Source organism: Poecilia reticulata, unplaced genomic scaffold, assembly GCF_000633615.1.
Source record: "Poecilia reticulata strain Guanapo unplaced genomic scaffold, Guppy_female_1.0+MT scaffold_125, whole genome shotgun sequence".
NCBI classification, from domain to species: Eukaryota; Metazoa; Chordata; class Actinopteri; order Cyprinodontiformes; family Poeciliidae; genus Poecilia; species Poecilia reticulata.
In genome coordinates this window covers 359,739-367,909 of record NW_007615013.1, presented here as the reverse complement: position 1 = coordinate 367,909, position 8,171 = coordinate 359,739, and the positions used below count along the sequence as shown (strand labels likewise).

Genomic DNA, 8,171 nt, shown 5'->3' with positions numbered 1-8,171 from the left:
CCCTGCCTGCAGCCAGACGCAGCAGAAAGCAGCTTCTGCACAAGGACTCACCCCGAAAACTTTACAACGCCATGTTCAATCAATCAATCAATCAATCAATCAATCAATCAATCAATCAATCAATCAATCAATCAATCAATCAATCAATGACATGAAGGTTTGTGGAACTGTTTGTAGTTTAAGGACAAAAAATGACAAGTTATATAAAAAACTAAAAACAAAACTTTACCAAACTGCAGGATAATTTTATCTTTCATTCAGCGGGTAGAAATAATGTAGATACTTCAGAATGAAAATAAAAAGTACAGCATAGTAAAAGTACTCCTAACAGTACATTTATACTTACTGTGAATTTAAACTCTGGACATCAGAGATCAGGATTAGTCCAAAACCAACAACTTCAAAGGAAAATAGTTTGATTTTCATCATTAATGTGTTAAATATGAGGAATATATTTTATGTAAGTTATCTCTGAGTAAACGCTCTGCAGCTACAGGTACTTTAATCATACTTTAATACTGCAGGTGTAACAACAGCAGCTACCTGGACGTCCATGTTTGTTTACTTCCGGGTCTGTGCTTTGTCCCGCCCCCTCCGTATCTGTCCAATGGGAGCAGCCTGAGTGGATTTGTTCATATATATATATGAAAAAAGCACATTGTGAAAATAAAATGCACCAAACTAGAAAAATAAAATCCACTTTTGGTCCCGACTGAATTTCATTCAGATTTAGAAGTTAGTTAGAAATTTATTTATTGTCAGAAAATTTAAAAATTCTGATTCAACGGCAGAAAAGTGGCAATGAAAGCATATAATACATAGACAAAATATAGAAAAGTAAAACAAACTGAACAGTAAGAGTGAAGTGTTGAGATGAAATCCATGCAGGTTTTAGAAAAGCGTAGCTTTTCAGAGACTTTTATATTCTGTGTTTTTGCTTATGAGACGTAAAGCTTCTTGAATCGTCACTCGCTGCTCCTGGCGGCTGCAGCATTCAGCAGACGGTGTTGTACTTTCAGCGCGGTGGTGTCATGTTTGGTTACGCTCTCCATAACGGAGAGCTCCTCTTTTCATTAGCCCCGGTTTTAAACGGGCCGCGCCGCAGCAACATGTGGCGGTGATCAATTTGAATGTCATTAACATGGCGGCTCGGAGGTCCGGCCCCCATTCTCCACTCCTCAAAGCCCAGTAATTGAATCAAGGAAACGGGCGGCGCCGCTGAGCTCCTGGTCAAGCAAACAAAAGGATTATTAACACCGCCGATGACATCGTATTTACAGAAGAGGCTGAGGGAACTGTGCCATTTACAAAGCAATTTGCTGCTGAGATGGTGCAAGAATAAATAAATGGGAATTTGTTGTTGATTTGCGTATGAAGGGGGGAGACATGAGGGACGCGCGTCCTCAGGCGAGTCGGGTTTAATATGCTGCTGATGCCTGGAGTTCATCTCACTCACATTCAGCATTCAGAACAGAACCGGTCCACGTAACCTTTAAGAAGATTACAACCACACCTGCAGTAATAGCTTTCCAGCTGAACACATGTTGCCGTTTGCTTCCCGGAATGTTTTTATTTCCGTTTTTCAGAAAAGAAAAATTCAAACCCGTCTTGTTGGAGTTTTTCCCGACGCTGAACTTTCTCACCTCCTGCTGCGAGAACAGACCAGCATGATTGTCTTTCTGAGGAAAACGGAGGTCTGGACTCTTCCAGGGTCTCTCCTGGGTTCTCCTGACACACATCCTGGCTCTCACACACATTCATTAGAATCTGTAGTGAGACCAGACCCATTTCTCCACCCCGGCGCAGAGGCCTATCACACACTTCAGCAACGCGTAACCAATAACTGAAAAAGTGCATGACTGAAAAATGAAAAGCGATGGAAGCAGATGAAGTGCAGTAGATGAGCGAAAGAAGAGGGAGCTTCAGCCGATGGAGGGAGGGAGGGAGGGAGGCTGGGGGTGAAGCAGAGGATGAGGGATGGAGCCAACCGGGTGGCATTACCGGGGAAAGCCTCTCCGCTCGGCGCAGATAAGAGATGGCCTGGCCAATGATGTGGAAGCGTTCTGATTGGCTGAGCCTGATCTCCATCCAGAGCGCCACCGTAACGCTGTCGGATATTTCATACTTCACTCGTACAGTCGTGACTACTTCAGGGTACCGCGGCTTTGAAACCCCACACATCCCATAATACTCTGTATTTATACTTCACTGCAGGCCAAATTTAGAGCCTGGAAAGAGGCGATGCACCGCTTTGATTCAGAAAAGATGCTTTTACTGATCATCTCAGTGTAGAAAAATCATGGATTTATACTGGAAACATTTAATAATAAATGTTGATTTTATTCCCAATCCAAGGTTTTAGACTTGGGGTCAAACTGAGATCCTGTTTCTGCTCCAGAAATATTCTTATTAGCAGAAATTCAGATGTTTCTGAGGATCCACATGGAAAATAAAACGCAGAGCTTGTTTGACTTGTAAATGCTGACAGCTCGGCCCTGATGGGACGCGTTCCCGCTCCGTGTTCGCCTCCGTGTTCGCTCTTCAACCCGGACTTCTTCTGCAGCCTGACCTCGCCGTTACCCACCAACCAGCTGCTTATGATTATGTAGGACGGGTCGGGGAGCAGCGGTGCCATCTGGAGGAGCGGGAGGTTCTGTCCCAGCGGGCCGGTCAACCTGAAGGCCTGCGGTGGGCGCGGGTCCGGCGGTGCTGCTCAACAGAACCCACAGTCTGCTGTTGGGTTGTAATCACGCCTGTTTGGCCGAATGAATAAACAGTCCGAGTATGTCAGGGTTTGTTCTGACCCGAAAGGAGCTGGAAAAGCAGCGCTGGCTGGAGGCAGGAAAGGTCATCCTGAGGCTGCAGGCATTAAAATACGACCACGTTTCCAATGGGTTTCAGTTAGAAACTAACAGAACACTGAGGAAGAAAAATCACAAGTTCAGTCTGAGATGTGTTTTCATTCAGTCAGCTCTTCGTAGTTGGAGGGCGGTGGAGTTTAGGAGGAGATGTTGAATGTTTCTGCTCTTCTGCCTGGTTCACTCAGGACTTTCTGTCGTTTCCTGTCCAGATTTTCCCTCCAACAGCCTCCAGGATTCTGACGATCAGGATGGATGGACAGATCAGTTTAGCTCATCCTGCTGTGTATTCAGAGGAATCTGCTTCACTGCTCCCATCAGAGCTCAGGGATTTTCAGCCTGTTGAATGTGACACGCAGCCAATCAGAAACGAGGTGAACATGGACGAATATCCAAAACAACCAAAGACGCATCAGAAAGTCTCAAACTGTCTCCACTGCTTCTTCCCCGTCGGCCATGTTTGTTTTCTCTGAACCCTCCTTGAATATGTGGAGTGAAACTGGTTTGTGATCTCACTGTAAAACCAAACCGTTTTGCCATCACCAGCATTTGTTTTCCAACTGAAAGTATTTTGGATGTGTTCAGTCTGAATGTTTGAACCTAAATTCAGCTCCTGCCACATGTTGGCTGTGGGTTAGAGTTTCACTGCAGTTTCTCCTTCCTCTCTCCAGACTAATCTCCAATCAACCTGCGGTTTTTTACCAGTATTTGAGTTAAAATGGGTTTTATTTAGCACTTTTTTCATACAGGAGGTTAAATTATAATTTATGCCACCAGATTTGTGTAGCAACATTTACTCAATTACAATTACTTTGAAAAAAAAAGTACTTTTAGGAGCTGTACTTTTTCTTGAGTGAAATGTCTGGATTTATACCCTCTGAATGAAGAACAAACATGTTTTAACTAAAAACTCACCAGACAGACTCACAAATTTCATTCATTTATATTGAAATAAGCTGATTTGGAAACATTTTCTTCTGCCTGACTTTATTTTTTGTTACTTAAATGAATTATTGTCATTTTGGTCCTTAAAAATTTCCACTTAACTTTATATTTTGATCCGTCTGATGATGTAATTTTTAAAATTAAATGATAACCTGATCAGCTGCTCCTACCTCAGTGTAACGTTTTGCATGCATCATGTCTAACTTTGATTTATCTCGTCATAAATACCCTGAGGTTTGTGTTTGTATCTGGAATAAACTGGGAACTAAACGGGGTGTGAATACTTTCCTGGCTGCGTGTCTCTGAGTGTCCTCCATGAATCAGAGCAGTGGACCGGTTCTGCTGCACAGCCTGTTATTTGCTGGTCGACTCCACAGAACAGGAGGACCGCAGAGCCGATTAATGACATCCTCCACAAAGCAACAGATAATTAAAACTGACAACTGGAGACTGGAGGAGCTTTTGTTCGGCCTTGCTGTGTTTAACACGTTAAACAACATGCAAGCAACTTTTCCCTGAATGTTCATTACTGGATTTGATTATTTTAGAGAGGTGAAAACCAGGCGAGTGATGCTGGAGCAGAATTAGTTTAATCTGTGCAGGGTCAAACCTGGATGTGATCGGACGTGCTGGAGCCATTTCCTTTCCTTCCAACACTAATCCTCAGTGTCTTTATCTGCGGTTCCCGCCTGACCCGAGACGGAGAGCTGATCGCCCAGAGGTCGGCCCCAAAGGCCGACCCTCAGAGGCAGATTACGCTCCGACTGAGACGACTTCTCCTCAGTCCTTCTGCTTTTTAAACATTTTTTGAAGCCAGGTCTTATCGCTGAGACGCTCCGTAGCCTCGACGTTATCAGATCTGACACCAACAGGAGGAACGCTAGCAAAAGGCGACTCGTTCGCTTAGGGGAACCAGCTGGACGCCATGAAAAGTTTCCTTCCTGAGAGACAGACGGACGTTGATGTCATCTCCTCTTCATCTTCTTCTGTGGTGTTTTAAAATGTCACAGTAAATCACACAGTCAGGCAGAGGAAGCTGACTCCGTTTTTCACACAGAGCCTCATATTCTTTTTCACATCTTCTTAAATTTGATGCAATGAGAGGCAGGTAAATGTTCTGCCTTTGCTGAACCTGCCGTCAGCTTTTGACCCAGTTAAGAGACTTGCAAAGCCCCATATATGTAAATGACGACTGTATGTGAAGCAGAATCTGGCTGAAGATTAAAAACAATATATATTAATACATTATTATGGATGTGTTTTATATTTATCTGCAGTTTTGTTCATTAGTTTTTGTTCAAAATTTAAAAAATGAGTAATACACAAAAGTAAAGGCTTCTGTTATAGGGAACATTGAATGTAAAAAGTATTTATCATACAAAACAAGTCTATTTGCCAAGTTATGCTAAAATATGGGACTGCAGATGATGATAAATTAAGAGGCTTTTGAGAACCGAAAGAACCGGATCTTCTTTGGGAGCCGAGCCACAAGAGCCGGCTCTCTGAAAAGAGCCGAAATTCCCATTACTATTGTAAATAGAGCTGCAGAAAAACTATGCAGCTCTTTGAACTCTGCCCTTTTTTTACAATGTCGAATTTAGCCACAAGGGGGCAGCAGATAATAGTTCATCTTCGTCCAAAGACGAATAAGAATCTCCTGCTCTGTGGAAGAGAACGCTAGGTGACGCCATCTTGGATCATCGCTGTGGCCGCTAGCATTGGAAGCGGAAGTAGAAAGAACTTAAATTGAACTTTTAGCGAAACTTCACGACGATAAGCAGATTTGAGTATATTAACTGATAAAGCGGAGAAGATTTAAAGATTTGTGATTCGAACTTGGATTTATTTACGTTTTGTATAACGGATATCACTGTGAGTAACTAATTTGATATTGTTAGCATGCTAACTGAGTTAGCAAAGTGTTGAATGCTGCTAAATGAGTTCCTTATTGCATATAAAACCAGTCGGGATAAACTTAAAGTAAATAATATTTAAGATAGCAAAGCCATAAATGGTTATGTGATGATTTTTATTCGTTTTGTCTTGTTTTGTAGTAAATTATATAATGAAGATGGAGTGATTATCAAACATTACATTGGTTGAATTATACGTATACAAAAACAAAGGAGCGGATGGATTTGTATTATTTTAATGCTTAGTCAGCCTGTTGTGTGTAAATAAATGTCGATGTATTCCCATCATTACCACCAGTCTGTTGCCAGGTGTGTTATTTGGGGTGAATGTCTAAACATTTGCTTAAATAAATAAACTCCTCACTGAACCCAGAGTAGATACTCTGGTTAATTATACTACACACACACACACACACACACACACASAGAGAGAGAGAGAGCTCTGTTACAGAGCAAAGGAGGGGTTACAGTTACAGCTCCATACATACTCCATTCCTGTTCATTATGGTGTTCCACAGGGCTCTGTTTTCAGGCCATTGTTTTCCTACCTGCTGACTGTTGGTCCCCTTCTGTCGTCTTTAAGGATATTATCTATCTTTGTTGCAGTTCTTTATCTCTTTTCTTCCAAGCTGTATATTTTGCTGAACTGTCTGGATTGACTGAACGTTTTCTTCAGCTGAGTTAAGAAAAAAACTGAAGTAATCTTTGCACTAGAAACACAACTAAAGATTAACCAGATGTTTGGGCCTCCTGGTTATCTGGTCAAATCCTCAGTTAGAAACCTTGAAATGACCTTTGATTCAGGTTTTTCTCTGGAAAATCATGTCAAGTCTGGTTGGTTCTTGTTTTTACCATTTGAGAAATATTTCCAAACTTGGTCCTGTTATCTCTCGTCTTAATTCATGGTTTTGTTTTGTCTAGTCTAGATTATTGCACTGAACATATGTTTAATTAAAACCTCCCTAGATCTGTAGCAGTCTGTGCAGAATGTTGCTGTCAGGCTCCTGATTGGAGCTTCATGTTTTAAATCTGCTTTTGCTTAAATTTGCTTTGTGTTTTTTGTTGTTCTGTTTGTTGAATCACTTTGGGATGTTTCTCTTGAAAGGTGCTTTATGAATATTTACCTTCCAGGTTTTCTTTTCGTCTGTTTTTGTTTTAACATTTCATGTAATTTTTGTTCCTGTCTTTTAGATCCTATATTTTTCAGACTCATCTTTTCTCTGCGTTTAGTTTCAGTGCACCATGGATCTGTCATTGAGTGTGTCCTTTTTGTCCTCAGATTGTGTGGGCGGTGCTGGTTCCTCTCCAAAGAGCTCCACTTCCCGTTGGACCGATCGTCAGCCTTCAGCTGAAGGTTATCGGCTGGATGAGGAGGATGAGGAGCAGACAGAGAGGTATGCCTTTAATTGAGCCTGCAGATTCTGGCTGCAGCGCCACACTCCAGCTGACTCTGTCAGTCGGTTATTTCTTTCTTAAACACCCTGTGAACATGTTAAAGCCGTGCGGCTGAGCACGCTGACTGCTCAGGCATTAGCCCTGAGGAGCGGGATTTATCGGGCCTGTTGTCGCCCAGCAGAGCTGACGACTCCAGAACCTCATCCAGGAGGCGAAGGGATGTCGAAAAACCAGAAAATCACAAGTAGCACTTAAATTATCCTGTTTCATTTCTGAACTGAGGGAAGTAAAGTCTTCATTATGTGTGTGTGGCGGTGTTTTTGAGTGGGGCGAGGTTACCATAGAGACTAGGCTGGTAATCCAGCAAGCTGTGGAAGACGGGGGAGCGGGTCTGAAGTGCTCAGCTTCATGGCGGCTTCTGAAAGCGTGCTGCCTCTTAGAGCCGCAGTCTTCATTACCTCCACATCCGCTTTTGATTGGCCGCGTTTATCCTGAGTATTTCAGGTGTGGGGGGCCCCATGGGGCCTCACGGGGCCCCACCGGGCCCCCAGCAATCCACGGCCAGCAACACTAAGTCTGTAAAGTTGTCTGAAAGAAAAATAAGAGTTTACCAGATATTATTGATGGTTCTGTTTCTGATTTTTCACTTTTCACATTTGACCCTGATGGGATCACAACGTCCAGCTGATGTTTCCACCGTTCGGGTTCTGCTGGTAACTTTCTGTTGGCTTTGGGCTTCATATTGATTTAACTGGATCAGTTGGATGTCTTTGACCCGTCTGGTGACCCCAGTGTGACCTGGGCTCCAGAGTTGGCAGGGTTCTGGTTGTTTTGCTTCAGGCAACCCCAGGGTAGCCCAGCCCGTCCCCTAGCAACCCCAGGGAAGCCCAGCCCGTCACCTAGCAACCCCAGGGAAGCCCAGCCCGTCACCTAGCAACCCCAGGGAAGCCCAGCCCGTCACCTAGCAACGCCAGGGTAGCCCAGCCTGTCACCTAGCAACGCCAGGGTAGCCCAGCCCGTCACCTAGCAACCCCAGGGTAGCCCATCCCGTCACCTAGCA

At 43.5% G+C, this 8,171-nt stretch overlaps 1 protein-coding gene across 1 annotated transcript in view; it reads left to right on the top strand.

Annotated features, from left to right (window-relative positions):
* Nucleotides 1–7,016: 7,016 nt before the first annotated feature.
* The window catches only part of celf2 (cugbp, Elav-like family member 2), a 291,608-nt gene continuing 290,453 nt past the window's right edge, over nucleotides 7,017–8,171 (top strand). The window contains exon 1 of the mRNA XM_017302948.1: nucleotides 7,017–7,110. The gene's annotated coding sequence lies outside the window, so the exon portion shown is untranslated. The remainder of the gene's footprint in view (nucleotides 7,111–8,171) is intronic.